This window comes from Diabrotica virgifera, chromosome 5 (genome assembly GCF_917563875.1).
Source record: "Diabrotica virgifera virgifera chromosome 5, PGI_DIABVI_V3a".
Classification (NCBI taxonomy): domain Eukaryota; kingdom Metazoa; phylum Arthropoda; class Insecta; order Coleoptera; family Chrysomelidae; genus Diabrotica; species Diabrotica virgifera.
The window spans coordinates 10,401,083-10,418,608 of record NC_065447.1 but is presented as its reverse complement, the minus strand read 5'-3'; positions in this window follow the sequence as shown (position 1 = coordinate 10,418,608).

Genomic DNA, 17,526 nt, shown 5'->3' with positions numbered 1-17,526 from the left:
ATAACGAACTTGTTTTCATTGATATTATTACCTATGTATAATATAAATCATCAACTGTAGTCTCCTTGTGTGTTATGATCACTCTAACATCTAAAAGAAGGTGCACACAACAATACATATTATGTCCAAAAAAATTTTGGAGTTCTGAACTCGATACTACTTAATATCCTTACGGTTTCACTTGATTTTTCCAAGCTTACTAAAAAGAAATATGATGTCTCTGGTATTTTTGAAAAGGTGGTTGAACAACCTTTAAAATGAGGTATTACTCAACCCCCCTTTCCATTAAAGATTTTGTGGGTTGTATCCGTCCCCGCCAGAGGGTTGATATAATCTAGTTGAAAACTGGTCTACAAAATGTCCCCCTCACAAATAAATTTGATGTGTTTTTCATATTTTTAGAATTTTTATAGGGACCAAATTATAAAGGGTGGTACCCTCTATTTTTGGAGTTCTGAACTCAAAACTTAATAGGCGAGCGGCACACCCCTAATTTGAGGCTTAGAAATCGAAAAAGCGATCATGATAGGTGAATGGCAAATTTTGGTCATTCTTTACGTTTTCGAGGTCGCTGAATCCGAATATGAAGTTAGTTTTTATCTGGAATTGATGGAACAGGTTCAAAAATCAAATTTTAGGCAAACATACTAAAAATCAATTTTGATGATTTTTCAACTTTACCTCGCTATATCTTTGGTCGCTGTAAATATTTCCTTTTGAAAATTTTACTGTGCCATCTCTAAAGTATTTAGATAACAATGAGATTTGTCCAAGATGTTTAAACCAATTGAAAGAGAAGTTGTTAATTTTTAAACATTTTGTCGTCAGATTTCGTTAGTTTCATGTTTACTTAAAAAAGTTGTGTGACAAATTTTTTAGTTTATAATTATTTTAATCAATATAGCATTAAAACATAAGTCATGAAGAAGTTTTCTGGAAAATTTCAACTAAAAATATGCAATAGGAAAAAAGTTATGTGACTTTATAGACGATTGGCACTCCCCCACAAAAACGCTTATTTCTCGAGATACTGACCACGGTGTGGCGAATGGCTAATTTTGATCTTACTTTATGTTTTTAATGGGGCTGGCGAAAATGAGGTTTATTTTGAATTTTAAGTGGGGGAACATTGTCAAAATCGTAATTTTACCCTAAGAATAAACAAAATTAAATCACGTTTTTCTTAAAATTTAAAGTTTCACAATTTTTTTCTATAAAAAATTTTGTTCTTTGTACTCTATAATTTAACATAAACTTGATTAAAAAGCTAAATTTCAAATTTTGCTAATCACCTTTCGCGATTAAACTTTGCATTCCAGGAATCTGCACCTTTAACCTTAAACAATTCATCACTTTTATTGTAATACGACAGAAAGATTGAAGCAGACTCCATTGTCTTCAGAAAGGTGAAAAATATATACGGTGCAAATTAAAAAAAAATATATGAAAATGGAACAGAATTGTAGCGACTTAACTCAAAAAAACGTGATTTCATTTTTTTTATTTTTAGGGTAAAATTGTAATTTTGACAATGTTCCCCCACGTCAAGTTTAAAACAAAACTAATTTCCTTTTTCAGCACCATCAAAAATATAAAATATGACCAAAATTAGCCATTCACCACACCATGGCCAGTATCTGGAGAAGTAAGCGTTTTTTGGCGTGTACCGCTCGTCTATAAAGTCACATAACTTTTTTCTAATGCATATTTTGACTTAAAATTTTCCATCAAACTTTTTTATGAACCATGTTTTATTGTTGTGTTGGTTAAAATTATAAACTAAAAAGTTTGTCCCTTAACTTTTTTAAGTAAACATAAAACTAACGAAATCTGACGACAAAATTTTTAAAAATTAACAACTCCTCTTTTAATTTCTATAAACATTTTGGACAAATCTCATTGATATCTAAATACTTAAGAGATGACACAGTAAAGTTTTCAAAAGGAAATATTTACAGCGACCAAAAGTACAGCAAGGTAAAGTTGAAAAGTCATCAAAATTGATTTTTCGCATGTTTGCCTAAAATTTGATTTTTGAACATGTTCCACCAATTCTACATAAAAATAAACTTTATATTCGGATTCAGCAACCTCGAAAATATAAAGAATGACTAAAATTGGTCATTCATCTTAAAGTTGATTTTCGTGGTCGGTATAACGTAATTTTAGGGGTTGCTGCCGCTGGCCTATAATGGCGCGTTTACACGTATCCAGTAACTGGCGCCAGTCGCACTGGAACGACAGTGCTGGCATGGTAGTGGCATCGTGTAAACGCTTTTTTGTTCCAGTCCAGCGCTGTCTGCCAGCGCTGTCTCGAATAGAAGGCTGGTCTATTTTTCATGTCAGTGGCCCTCGTCCGCGTCCCCTCTAACCCCGTGCCAGTGGTTGTAGACACGTGTAAACACAGCGTTCCAGTCGCTGGCGCTGTCGTACCTGTGGTTTCAGTGGCAGTATTATGATTTTTTTAAGAGTGCCAGTGAGATTGGCGCCAGTTACTGGATACGTGTAAACGAACCTATCCAGCGCTGTCTTAGTCAAGCACTCGCATTCCAGTGAGACTGGCGCCAGTTACTGGATACGTGTAAACGTTACTTAATATCTTTACTTTTTTACTTCATTTTTCCAAAAATTCTCCAAAAGATACTCAAAATACTCAATTACTCCAAAAAAAATTAATTTGGAGTTCAATACTCCAAAAAAAAATTGGAGTTCTGAACTCGATAGCGACATCTATCTGGACACAGAGAAAATTCTCTATAAGTCGAAGTTCAGAATCCTTGGTAACTTGAAAATATTGTCTTTTCTCAAACCGTGCTTTCCTTCTTTTTAGAATAACTTCTAATTTTTTAAACGATAAATTTTTACAGAGATAGTTATATAACCTTGTAAATATTACTTCACACTAAACTATCTAAAAATTCGAATTCGAAACAAATCTTAACCAGCAAAGGAAACAGTTCTAAAAATCTATTACGTGTCATCAAGCAATAAAAATTATGTTGGCAAAGGCGATGATATTAAAAGAGATTACGAAAGTAACATTAAGATCACGAATTTACTGAAACGTGATCAGTTTCACTGGGACCTTAACTTCGTTCATCTTTTCATTAACTTCTATTCTATTTCTATTTTTACTGAATAGTTCTTTCTCTGAGCAGATCGTGCTTTCTATTAATGAGGATTGCTATCTGTATCTCTTCGTATTCGTAGTAACTAACAATACAAGTGGTATTCATAGACGGTATTATTTAGATGTAGGTGGATGAGTTTACATAATTTTATTTGGCACGTGACACACTGTGTTATTAACTTGATAAATCATTTATGAAGTTGGTAAATGACAAGTCTGGACTTTTACTATGATAAAGTCATAGTATAAAGATAATGATAGGTTTTAGAAAATCAAAAAACAATAAATATTTATTATTGATAAAAGGTATATTTTTAAAAACATACAATAATTTTTCAGTTGTTAGCAGGAGTGGGAAAAACCTACCGGTTATAACTTAAAACCGGTTTTTTACTCGGCAATAATCTGTTTTTCCGTTTTTTTGTCCTGGTTATAACCGGTTTTTTCTTTTTAAAGTAATAACCGGTGAAAACGGGATAAATTGCTCTACAAAAATGAATTCAGAGAAAAAATGGAGAAATTTTCCGCCCCCGCGCGAGTGGAGGAGAAATTTTAAGCTGACCGAAACCGAAACCCATTTGACAACACTGATGACTGATTTCTATTTTCTATCTCAGTTTCAACTTCCAGTTTCCTCTCCCCATGCAGTATTAGGACAAGCCGACGCGGTTTATATATCGATATAATATGTATTATCTTGGTATCGATATAATCTTTCGATAGTATCGATATCGATTCGAATGGAGTATCGCAAACTAAAGTGCAATGTCAATGGGTGCATTCAGCAGACGCAATCGCTAACTAATCGATTAGTAATCGATTTGTGATTTACATGCTAAATGTCACAATTTATGTGGCATTCAGCAGAAAATCACTAATCGATTAGTTAGCGATTGTGTCTGCTGAATGCACCCAATGTAACATTGTAACCTATTGGCTATTGGCTATTGATTAAAAAAACGAACACCGGTTTTTGGAATAACTGGTTTTTTGACCGGTTATAACCGTTAGGTTAAAACGTAAGTAAAAAAACCGGCATAACCGAAAACCTGTATTTTGTCAACAACCGCCATTACTAATAGGGCTTTTCATCGATTGTCATTTGTTTCGAGCTTCTGTCAAATGTCGTATAATCCGTGTATAATATTAATATACACGGATTATACAACATCTGACAGAAGCTCGAAACAAATGACTGTGAATGAAAAGCCCTACTGTTGCGTCGCATTTTTTTGCTTGTACCGTTTGACGCGTTTCAAATATTTGAGATTCCAACACCATTGATTGAGAAGATGTAGTATTCTCAATGTAAATGTTCCAAGAAACCTCCATATCTTAGAGGTTCCATGTTTATTCGAACTGCTTGGTAGTCATAAGTTATTTCATTGTTATGTAATCATGGCTCGACAATACTTTTGGGTCTTGGCCTGTTCCAGGATTTTGCTTACTGGCACTTGTTTGTTTATTTTGTTCAATATTTCGCTTTCTTCCATTTTTTCCACACGTCCCATCTAACGCAGCCTTCCTATTTTAATTAATGTTATGTATGATATTCAGATTTTGTTTAGTTCAAAGTTCAAAGTTGAATCTTTTTCGCCAAATATAGCTTTTTTCTTAAATATAGTAAAGTTTTTTAAATATAACTAAGCAGTTCATAATTGCAAAGTACATGAATTGGTAATTGTAGAATGTTAGAACGTGACAAAGGCATAGGCGTAACCAGGATGATCCTAAGGGGGGAGGGTTACAACTACTGGAAGGTCTCTGAGGGCTATGATGTTAAGCGTATAGAGCTCAAAGTACATCCCAATCGGGGGGGGGGGGTTACAACCCCCAAAACCCCCCTGGTTACGCCCATGGACAAAGGCATAAAAATAAAATATTTTTTTAGTCTCACTTTTTAGCCGAGGAAATGAAGCTGGAAAAATGGCAAAACCTCGCAATTTTTTCGTCCAGCGTCGATTTGTACAAAAATTTGGGATTAGGCTCATTTCACCCTCTAGTTCATTTTCTATATTGAGCCGTTGTACGCTTATGGTTTTTTAAGGGTGAAAACCACCACTAATTGTAAAAAATTATAAAAGAACATTTTAAACTTTAATATTGTCAACATTTGCTTCTTATTAGTTACACAGTGATTGTTTTGTGCTTTAAGATATAATATCACCATATTTTAACCCTTAAAACCACCCTTGTTGGAGCTATATATGCAAAGTTTACTTATCCTAAAAGAATAAGTTCGGCTTGCATCAATTTACATTAAAATTTGGGGTTAGGATCATCTTACCCTGTACTTCATATTCTATATCATGCTCAAGGGCGTTGATTATTTTTGGTAGTGTAAACTACCCTTATTGTCAAAAATTGTATAAAAACATTGTAAACTTTAATTAAGTAAAATTTGGGTTTGACTGGTTAAATAATGATTGTTTTATGCATTAGGATATAATATCATAATATTTCAACCCTTAAAAACCACCCTTAATAACATTGCAATTTTTATAATTAGACAATTTAATAGATCTATACAGAAAAAAAGTAGAATTAAAGAATTACAAAAACATTTATTTACACAAAAATACGAATTTACAAATATATAAAAATACACATACAAATAGTTTTTTACTCATCCAGTATACGGACCGGCTCTGTGGTATTATATAGGTACATTGAAAATGCTCTATAAGGGGACTATTCGAATTTTTCGAAAAAAAAAGAATGTGTGTGTACTTTGTACGCACGTAAGAAGTTATACTTCTATTATTCGCGGTGTGCAAGTACTTGGAAGGGAAACGAGAAACGATCGTGCGCGAGTCGCGGAGAAATATTGCAACTATCTTAAATAATTCATATTGTCAAAATACTGTCTTAAATAGTTCATATTTTGAGTGCAGTACTGCATTTTAATAACTAATTTTATTTACTACATACAATTGTTCACGTTTTCATAACATAACCTGAATCTTATTTTTTCTTCTTACTATTTTTTTGGACTATGGCCTTGACAATTATCCAGTAACCAGGACTAATATAATTGGCCAGTATAATTAAAAGTGCGAATAAAAGTACAGAGCGTAGAAATAGGGGTCGCTTTGCCGAACTTGCACGGTCCCAATATGATTATATGATTATAAACGAAATTAATATACTTTTTATTTATATTTTATTTAAATATTAAATTAATTTATACTTACTACTTCTCAAACATTTTTATTAAAACAGTGCCAAAAATTAAAATAATAAAAAAATAAAACACACACAAACACACTAAGTGCCGGTTGTTCGAACGCTAATCAACAATGATCATTATTAAATATTTAATTACTGTCACCAAAACTGTCAATGTCAACTTTGTTTGGGTCGCTGAAAACATAATTAATTACAATTATGAGATTTATTATTAATTATGTTAATAATTATTGTTATATTAATTGATTATAGTCTCAGAATTGTAATTAATTATGTTTTAACAATTGACATTGACAGTAATTAATTATTTGATAATGATCATTGTTGATTAGCATTCGAACAACCGGCCCAAAAATGCCACAAATGATTTCTGAACATTAATTTTCGGAAAAATTTTTAACTAAATACGTATTTTCTGAAAATAAAATTATATACCTAATAAATATACTTACAATCATAAAATGTATAAAAAAAAATAAAAAAATAAAAGTTTCTATTGGGATTCGAACCAACTTACCACGCGGCTGGTATTTGCGTTGTATTGGGATTCTCCCGCATTAAAACTGCGCCACAGAGACAGCTTGTCATTATGTGCGAAGATCGTCTAACTAAACAGATTAACCTTTTGACATTTTTAACTTATGTAAATTAAATTATTTTGATTTTGAATTGAAATGATTTAGAATTGAAAAAATACAACAAAACATAGAGTAAGAAGACAATATATTATGTAAATATAAATATAAATTATGTAAATAAAAGTATTACATACTACTTATGTATTTTGGTAGGTTCAAGGTAGGTATCGGAGCCCGTATAACGACTAATAAATTTCGCAATCACTTCCGTCGTGCAAAGTGGCTATGTTCAAATATCATAACAAAATTTGATCAACTATTTATAAAACACTTACCAGTGAAAGATTCTTTAGCTTTGAATAAGCGAGATCTGCGGCACTCATACTAGGCACAGTTTGATGAGCTTTCACATTGGCATGAAACAATCATCTCTTCTATGTAAATAAGTCCAAAAATATAATATGAAAACTATTTAAAAAGGCAGTATAACCATTAACTAACTTTTTGTTTGTTGTTTCTCTTCCTACAAATTTTAAAACGCAACAAGCATACATTATAACCAAACGCAGTCCCACAGCTGTGCCACAGCTGCCATATTGGATAATTTTTGTCATGTCATTTGAACATCCAATCAGAACAAAGTTATAATGCGCATGCGCCCGGTCGCTAGGTTTTCCCATATAAAATTTCACCGTCATTACGCTCGTAAAGAAGTATAACTTCAAAAAAATTAGTTTTATAAACATTGCTCCTTCATTTTTGGTGATAAAAAGTTTTTTCAATAACAGTTTTTTAGGATTTTTGAAGAGTAATAAGACTGTGTAAATTAAGTTCGGTAAGATCCCTTAATATTTAATTGAGGTGGATTTAAAGGACTCGAATAAGGGGATGCTTGCTCGTAAATAGAGGTTTTAAACAGCTATATCTCGCTAACTGTTCACTGTAATGAAAATCTATGCATATGGAAATTTTAGCTAATAAAAAAGCTACAATTTAGTGGTTTATAATTTTCTTCGTATCTTCAGTATTTTCGGAGATATTTTGAAGAAGATGATAAAAAAATGCAAAATGGCAAAAAATCAATTTTTCTTTAAACTCCAATTTTTCTAAAATTAGGCCTTTTAAATAGGTCAAACTTCTTGGGTGTATTGATAATATAAATATAAAAGGAATTACAGAAAGGCGAGGACCAATTTTTAGTTACAAGGGTAGTTAGGGGGTTGTTTTCACTGTTTTTTTTTTTCGTAGAGAAAAACAGGTACCGACTTGTTTTTTAATCATAAGTTGCTCAATTTTTATGCTAGAAACTTTTTATTATTTTTTTGAAAGATCTTATTGTATGCCTGAAAAAACATCATGTAAGTTTTCCTGGAAAATACAAAGTTTTCCCGTTATTTGGCTTTGATTATTTCAAATTATGCATTTGACGAAAAAAGCTAACCTTTAACATGCCGTATCTCGGTTTGTATTGGTAAAAAAAATATTACAGAAAAACAGTTTCGTTTGTATTACTAAAAGATACAATTTTGATATCTACAGTTTTTTTGATTAAATGCATATTTTTCGAGTTATTCTCAAAAACCCCTCTTAAAAAGTCGAAAAACTGTTACTTTCAACCATGAATAACTCGCAAAATATTAGTTTTACGAAGAAAATGTAACAAACATTTTTTTCTTAAAATTACTTTTTACATCGATTTACATGGTTAAAATGTAATAAAAAATTCCCACCCCCGAGATGTGGTGGCAACTACCCCCAAGGTTTTAGCGTACAGCAGCATGATATAGAAAATGATTATTGGACTATTTCCTACCTTCTGTGAAAATTTCAAGTAAATCCACGCTGGACGAAAAAATTGCGAGCCAAAATGCTTCATTTCCTCGACTATTTGAAAATATTTGTTTATCTTAAGAGCGCAGACGCAAATATTTTACGTGTATTCCTACTTTTTCTTTCTTTACACGGCAAATTACGTGTAGTAAAATTCTCACTGGTATGGATATGCACATAAACATTACTTGAAAATGACATTGTCACAATTAACTTAGAAATGACTTTTAAATGTTCTTGAATAACTGTTACTTGTATAATCGCTTAAAATATTAATATATTATAATCGCAGTTAATTATTATGATCATTTTTTCACTAACTACATATGTTTTCACTGATTATAATAATTTTGGTATACGAGTATACTACGCAATAAAACTAATACTTAATCGAAAAAAGAAGAAAAGTGATATAGTGATTTTTTTAATAATATATTGTTAGAAATACTATGGAACACTTAGATAGATAATTTTGAACAATTTTGAACAACAAAATACTTGGATCAAAGAATATATCCTGGTGTATTCTCTACTTTGAATCTTCCATAAATTAATAATAAACAATAAATAATAACTTTTGATTGATTTCACGTCTTAAATCAATTATTTATCAAATACACTATCAATATTATTTAAAAAACAACTCAAAATATTCCTGAAGCCGTGTCAAATATCTTAAATTGTCACTGTCTTGTCAGCACATTATGTTCGACTGAGTGCATTGTATGACAAAGATAGCGAATGTTCGATTTGGAAAACATTACCACGCACATGGTATATTTTTTTTCTAATCCTGAAAAAACTAATAAATATTTTTGAAAAATTTAGACGCAAAATGAAAGACTAAATTATTACCGAGGTCTGAAAGTCCCTTAGAATAAATAAAAAGTTTCTTTTGAATGAGATATTTGAAATTAAAAATCACACTAAATGTACTCTTAGTTTTTCACCCCTGTAACTTCTTAAAATAAACATTATAGAAGTTTTTAGGGACTTTCGGCCCTCGTTAATAACGTAACCTTTCACAAAATACTTATTAGTTTTCTCAGGTTTCGAAAAAATTAATCCCATTTAAATAGCATTGTAGCCTAAAGTTTGCGCCTATCCCCTCAAATAAACTCAAAAAATTTTGAATAACCCCTATCATACAGTGATGAGCGCGCTAATAACCGGCAAAATAACGCAAGAGATGAAAAACATAATACGTTGGTGAAATTAAAAGAGATGAAACTAGTAGAGGTGTAAATTATCTATAGGAACCTATAAATTTATGTTACATTACGTAGTTCCCCACCTTTAGACGTCTGTGACAGGAGAGTTTTATAAAATTCTCCTGTCACAGTAACAATTACTTTTCCGATACGTCTAAAGATGGGAAACTATGTAATGGTATGTACATTTATAGGTTCCTGTTTACACCTCTATTAATTTCATCTCTTTTTAATTCACAACGTATTATATTTTCCATCTTTTGCGTTATTTTGACGGTTATTAGCGCGCTCATCACTTTATAATTATAATATTAGAAAGAGTACAAATAGGCTTTTTAATAATTTATTTAAAAATGTTTAGCCTGCAGACATGTACAATAAAGATCACCCATACATTTGATTCAAAGCGTGAGCTGATAGGGACTAAACATATTACGCCTGTCATCATAAATCGGTAATAATTCATAAATACCTTCAAATTGCTTTCACCTTTCTTCACGCTCTCAAAGAACCTAGTTTTGGTTTAACTGAAAATCTCGTAATTAATCCTCTTGACAACAATATTTATTACCACATTAGAGATATTATTTTGAATAGTTCTTCCCTGTGAATTTAAAAAATTAAATTACAGTCAAACCCGCTTATTAGAATACCGGTTATAGGAATATCCCGGTTTAAGGAATAGAAATTTGAGGTCCCGAAACGTTTCTACTAGCCACCAATGATCGGTTATTAGAATATCCTGGTTATGGGAATACTTTTGCTTGACACGAAGGCTATTTCAATAAGCGGGTTCGACTGTATTTAGTTTAGAAGAATAATTTGTATAATATTAAATCGATTTTGGACTATTTTAAACTAAGAACGACAGCATTGAGTAAATGGTAGGCCTTATGAAAATAATCATCATCATCATGGCATCTACACTCCTAGCGGAGTGATTGCCATCCTCTTAGGGCTCTTCCGATTCGTTTGTCACTGGAATTCAGTCCCCCGGCAACCAAATAACGTTTACAAAACGGTGAAAGGACGTCATAGTTATCACCAAACCACGTCAGTATATCACGTTTTTGCGACGTCGAAAGTCACGTGAATCTGCCCCATTATAAATTACGTCATTTTTATCACGTTTTAAATACGTGATTTCAAAAAAGTAGTTTTTATGTCGTTTTTCAGATTATTTTTCACTTTTTGGTTTTAAAGATAGACAATAATTATTCGTATGGGCATTGTTGGTATTGAAATTTTTCATTTAACCGTTTTAAATTTAGCCCATAGGCTAAAAGTAAAACCAAATGAAAAACTCTCTAAAATGTATCGAATTAGAATACCCTCAATTCAACATACCTATATAGAATTTTCACTTTTTATATATACTCACTGTGTCAAAATTGAAACAACATATTAATAAATAATTTATTAACAAATTAATTTAATTAAACTCGATAACACATAATTAGTTCATTAACAGAAAATAAACACCAAAACAAATTAAAACATAACCTCAAACCTCATAAGTTTTCAAGAAAAATTATTGCATTAAACTAACTCACTTGAGAAAAACGAATGAAAATCTCTTAAGTAACACGTTTCTTCAACTAAATATCTAATTGAAATGTCTTATTTTACCACACAGAGCACGTAAACAATAAATGAAAAACTTCTTATGAAAATTGTTTGGAGTCATAAGCATTAAGTCTTTAAGCTCCTCCCAATTTTGTGACGTTAGACTTAGGCTGTCTGAAATGAAAACGTGTTTTTAGACGTATTTTAACGTCATTAATCTTACGTATTTAAAATCACCTACAAAAGACGTTTATACGACGTAATCTTCAAACACGTGTATATATTCAACCAAAAACTGACGTTTCCTCGACGTTCTTGACGCCACTTTGTTGTCTGGGTCCGCATTAACATTTTGGTTTACAATTTTAGTTGTGTGACTTGGCATCTTCTACAATATTTCTCCATTCGTTTTTTTTGTTGCTTATGGTTATCCATTCTCTAACTTCCATCTTCTTAATGTCCTCAAGTATCTGGTTCACCCATCTGGTTTTGTATATTCCTCGTGGTCTGCATGAAACTGGTCTCCATTTGGTGATTTTCTTGATAACGGCTTCTAGATTTCTTCTTTCTGTATGCGCCATCCACCTGCGTTTCTGACCCTTTATAAATCTGAGGATGTCTCTTCCTTTCAAAAGTTTCTCTGTAGTTCATTTGTTTTCTAAATTCATTATTACGCAAGTTTAGTGGTTATTAAGCTATTCTATTTAGTGGTTATTAAGCTATTCTCCCTAAGAGCTGGACCAACTCTAAAGTAATCTTATTACACAAGAAAGGTGATAATCGAAAGTTGGAAAACTACAGGCCCATCAGTCTACTGCCATACCTGTTTAAAATACTCACCAAAGTCATAACTACCCGACTAACAAAGAAATTAGATGAATACCAACCATATGAACAGGCAAGTTTTAGAAAAGGCTATTCAACTTCCGATCACCTATTAACCAACCACAAAAATATTAATAGAAAAATGTAACGAATACAAGTGTCCAGTTTTTATAGCATTTGTAGACTACGAAAAAACTTTCTACACTATAGAACACACGGCCGTAATAAACGCAATGCAAAATTGTAGAATAGACAGCAGATATATTAATTAACTTAATAAAAGAAACTATGAACCAAGCTACAGCTACATACTACCTAAATGAAAATGAATACACGAACCCTGTACCATCAAACAGGGGAGTCAAACAGGGAGACACTCTATCACCCAAACTGTTCACCTTAGTTTTGGAGAACGTGTTTAAAAATCTAAATTGGAAATATAAGGGAATAAACATCAACGGCCGCCACCTCAGTAATCTACGATTTTCGGATGACATAATCCTGATAGCAACTGACCTACAAGAACTGCAAACCATGCTTTCAGAACTACACGCATAATCTTCTAAAATAGGACTGAAAATGAATTTAAACAAAACAAAAGTCATGCACTCCGAAGAAACCGTGACAATAATAAACGACAAAGTTATAGAAAAAGTTGAAGAATATAATATATACTTAGGACAAAAAATAATACTAAATAAAGAATTTCAAACGGAAGAAATAAAAATAAGAAGAAAAAGTTAGCATGGGCAGCATTCGACAAACTGAACTATATACTGAGACATCAGCAAATTCAACTACATCTTAAATTTAAAGTTTTTTATGCATGCATTATTCCGATATTAACATATGGGACACAAACATGGACAATCACAAAAAATAATATGAACATACTAAGAGTCACTCAACACGCGATGAAAAGAGCAATGCTTGGCATATCACTTAAGGACCGGAAAATAAACACATGGATAAGACAGAAAACCACAGTCACCGATGTGGTACAAAAATCATTAAAATTGAAATGGGAATACGCTGGCCATGTAACTAGGAGTGATCTAAACAAATGGCACAGAACAATTCTAACCTGGAGACCATACCAACACAAAAGACCCAGAGGCAGACCTCCTATGAGATGGACAGATGATCTGAAACGAACTGCCAAGAAAAATTGGCTAAAAGTAGCGTACAACAAAGAACAATGGAAAGGAAGACTTGAAGAGGCTTATCTTCATATGTGGACGTGAATGGCTAGACGAAGAAGAAGAAGCTATTCCCCTAATTATTTTTTTCTCTAACATCCTCAATCTTTCTTCATTTTCCGAAGTGCTGCTCTGTAAATTTTAAATTTAGCGTTTTAGTAAGCTTCTTATCTTTGAGGAAGTTATTGTACTACTACTTCTAGTAGGTTCTATTTCCTGCATGAAAATAGATATATAATACCGAATTCTTCTATCACCATCGTCATCACTATTCCTTCCTCCTTGTTTCCTTTAAATACGTTTATTTTAACGTTTCGATTTCCACTTCGGAAATTGTTTCCAAAGAACATTAAAAAAAGGAACTTTCCTACCAACCTGATTGTGATTTAATATTTTTGGTATTTTTAACGTCATTCATAAAAATAAATGTAAACCGACAGGTTTCTGATACTACTGTATGGCCTTTACCTTGTCAATAGTTGATAAAACATCTTGTAAAATCGTTTATTATTATTATTTCTTAAAAAGTATATTGTCTTCTTGGTTATGCAAATAAACGGGTTTTGTTAAATATCTTAGGTTGTTAATACAAGTTTCATTTAATACTGAAGCACTTTACATACATTTGAGATACATATAATACCTTTCAGGGTGGCTCAGTAAAATCTGCATTATTGAAATCGTAGACTTGAGTGCTCTACAAAGATGACATGGTTTGGGTTGGTATTTACCCATTTTCGCAGAATAGCATTTATATATTACTAAGGATTTCCACAGTTTTCCGTGTATTCCTTCACTCAACCGTTCTCTCCAGCTCTTTCTGTCTTGCCAGTCCCCTTCCTGTAGATTTCTTTTCTCCATTGCTTCGTCTACTTCATCTCTGAAGGATCTTCGGGGTCTGCCTCTCTTCCTTTTTCCTATCGGGCTCCACTCTGTTATTCGGTTTATCCACCGATGTTGGTCTGCTCTTCTGACATGTCCGTACCAGGTTAATATCTTCTGTTCGATGTAGTCTATTATGTCTGAGTTCACTCCCATTCTTCTCTTAATCTCTATGTTGTTTATTCTTAGGAATTCCATCTCTGTTGCTCTTATTTTATTTTTGGTTTTCTTATTTATTGTCCAATTTTCACACCCATAAGTGAGGATACTTCTTATCATGGTATTATATATTCCTCTTTTTGTTTTATGCTGATGTTCTTATCCCACAGTATCGGGTTCAACTTTCGTATGCAGTCTCTTGTTTGTCCTAGTCCATTTTTTATATCTTCCTCAGTTGTTCCTTTCTTTGATATTATAAAACCTAAATACTTGTACTTATCTGTTCCTCTGATTTGTTTACCTTCGTCTATTTCCAGTTGTTTTATTTCTGTATTCTCCGTTGTTAGGTATTCAGTTTTCTTTAGGTTTATTTCCATCCCATTCTTTGTATATTCCTGTTCCAGTTTCCTCATGATACAACTGAGGTCATCTTCGTCTTGTGCGATCACTATTTGGTCGTCAGCAAAACTTAGAGTTTATAGATATTCATTCCTTACTGGTATACCCATTCCTTCGCACTTTCTTTTCCATGGTTTCAGGGTCTTTTCCAGGAATATTTTGAACAGGGTAAGGGATGTGGAGCAGCCCTGTACCCTAACAACACAAAAGATTCCAGGAATGTACTATCAAAGTTCTATTAATGTTTGAATGTACTGGACATTCAAGGAACATTCGGTGAATATCTGATTAAGTTATTCGTGGAATGTTACCACAAGACATTCTATGAACATACTACCAATGTCCTATATTTTAAGAGAGGCCATTTACTATTCAATTTGCATTCATTTTCAAATTTGCTGCGCGTGTATATGTATTTAGGCAATCCAAACCACGTGACTTCTGGTTCTGGTTGGCATGGCATACAGGTTACAGAGGTTATGTTTGTAATATCATTTCATTTTTCATTTCATCATTTCACTGTTTATCGTCATATTTTGGATTCATTTGGATTTCGTTTGCTGTATTTTGTGAACTTTATAAACTTTACCACACTGCAAAGTGATTATTTAAGGAAATTATTATTGGAGACACCAGATGTTTGGAGAAAGGTAGGGCAAACAATTTTTATCAATGTTCATTTTTCTCTGATATTTATCAATATTGATGAATTTTGCAAGCAATAACATTATTTCTTTTATTGTTTTAGATATTTATTGAAGCTGAAAATAATTGGGGATTTAGATCCATATACAAATTCAGTCAGAAATGGATTTTACCATAAAGTGCATTCCACCAAATTACTATTATAGATATTGTAGATGAAAGCATACAAAAGCCTTCAGGCACATAAATATTTTACAGCTGGATTTGTTTTTAACGTTGGAGTAAAGTTGGAAGTCACAAGCAACAACTTCGTAAGTACCTACAAGAATATTGAGAAAATCCAGCTCCTGGATACTACTGGGCAAACTAGAAGATTGAAGAGGACAAAGCCTTTTGAACTAGTATGAGTGATAGTGAAAAGCAGAGCATAATGCTTGTGTGCATGGGTATGTTAGAATAGTGCGGTTAGAAAAGCAGAGCATAGTGCTTGTGTGCCTGTTAGATTAGATAAGAGACGCTATGGGTAAGCTCTTCATTTTAAGGAACAGTAGTAATTTAGGTTAAATTAAAATTGCTCATTGGTCTAGTTATGACCAGATTGTAATTCTAATGAACAATTCAATACAATGAATCGTCATCGTAGTGATGATTATGGAAAAAAATATATGACAAGATTTTGTGCAATAAAAATGTTTATATTTATCAAGGATGTATTATTTGGTATGGCTACATATACAGTCGGAAAAATGAAAGAATACTCATGAATGAACATATAAAACATGCTGTATTTTCCTGTCACCGTGTCACAAAGAAAATTGTCCAGTGCAAGTAACAATAATTATTACATGTACTTGTGCTGACCAGTTTTTTGTGTGACACGGTGACAGGAAAATACAGCGTGTTTTATATGTTCGTTCATGGGTATTCTTTCATTTTTCCTACTGTACTTCTGGTATATCGTCAGTGATGTGACAATACCTCCTATCTGCTTTTTCATGAATTTTGTAGGAGATGAAAAACTTGTTTGGGCCACCTCGTGTTTTCATATATTTTTTGATTTGTTTTGTAGTAAATTCAACTATCTATTTACTACAAAACAAGTCAAAACTTACGTATGAAAACAGGAGGTGACCGTAAAAAATGTTTTTCGTCTCCTGCAAAACTCATGAAAAAACATAGGAGGTATTGTCACATCACTGACAATATATTTCAGAGAATGTCTAAAAAATATACTTTGAATGTCCTAAGAACATTCATGGAATGTTTCAACAAGACATTCAGTCTAAACAATATACTGTGAATGTTCAAAGAACATTCGTAGACATTCATGGAATGTTCCAACAAGACATTCAAGGAATGTTTAAAATGCTGACACAGCACTTTCCTGGGACTTTCCAGGGACGTTCGTGTGCTTTTGGGGACATTCCAGGAATGTTTTCAATGTCCTGTGTGTACCTTCTAGGAACATTCCTGGAATGTTTTGTGTTATTAGGGTAGTAGTCCCTTTGTCGTCTTAAATGGCCTGCATATTCGATTGCCCATTTTGATAGCTACTGTGTTATTTTTGTAGAGCGCTTTTACTGCTTTTATTAATCTTCGTGAGATTTCGATGTCTTCCATTGCTTCCCATAGCTTGGTTCTAGATATCGAGCCATACGCCTTCTTACGATCTACAAATGCCAGATGGACAGATCTATTTTTGGCCATTCGTTTTTCTATTAGTTGTTCGACCGTGTAAATGCTTTCCCAGCTGTGAATCCTGCCTGGTCTTCTCCGATTTTATCCTATATATATATATATATATATATATATATATATATATATATATATATATATATATATATATATATATATATATATATATATATATATATAATTATTAATATGTAGTGACTGTTAATAATACAAAAAGA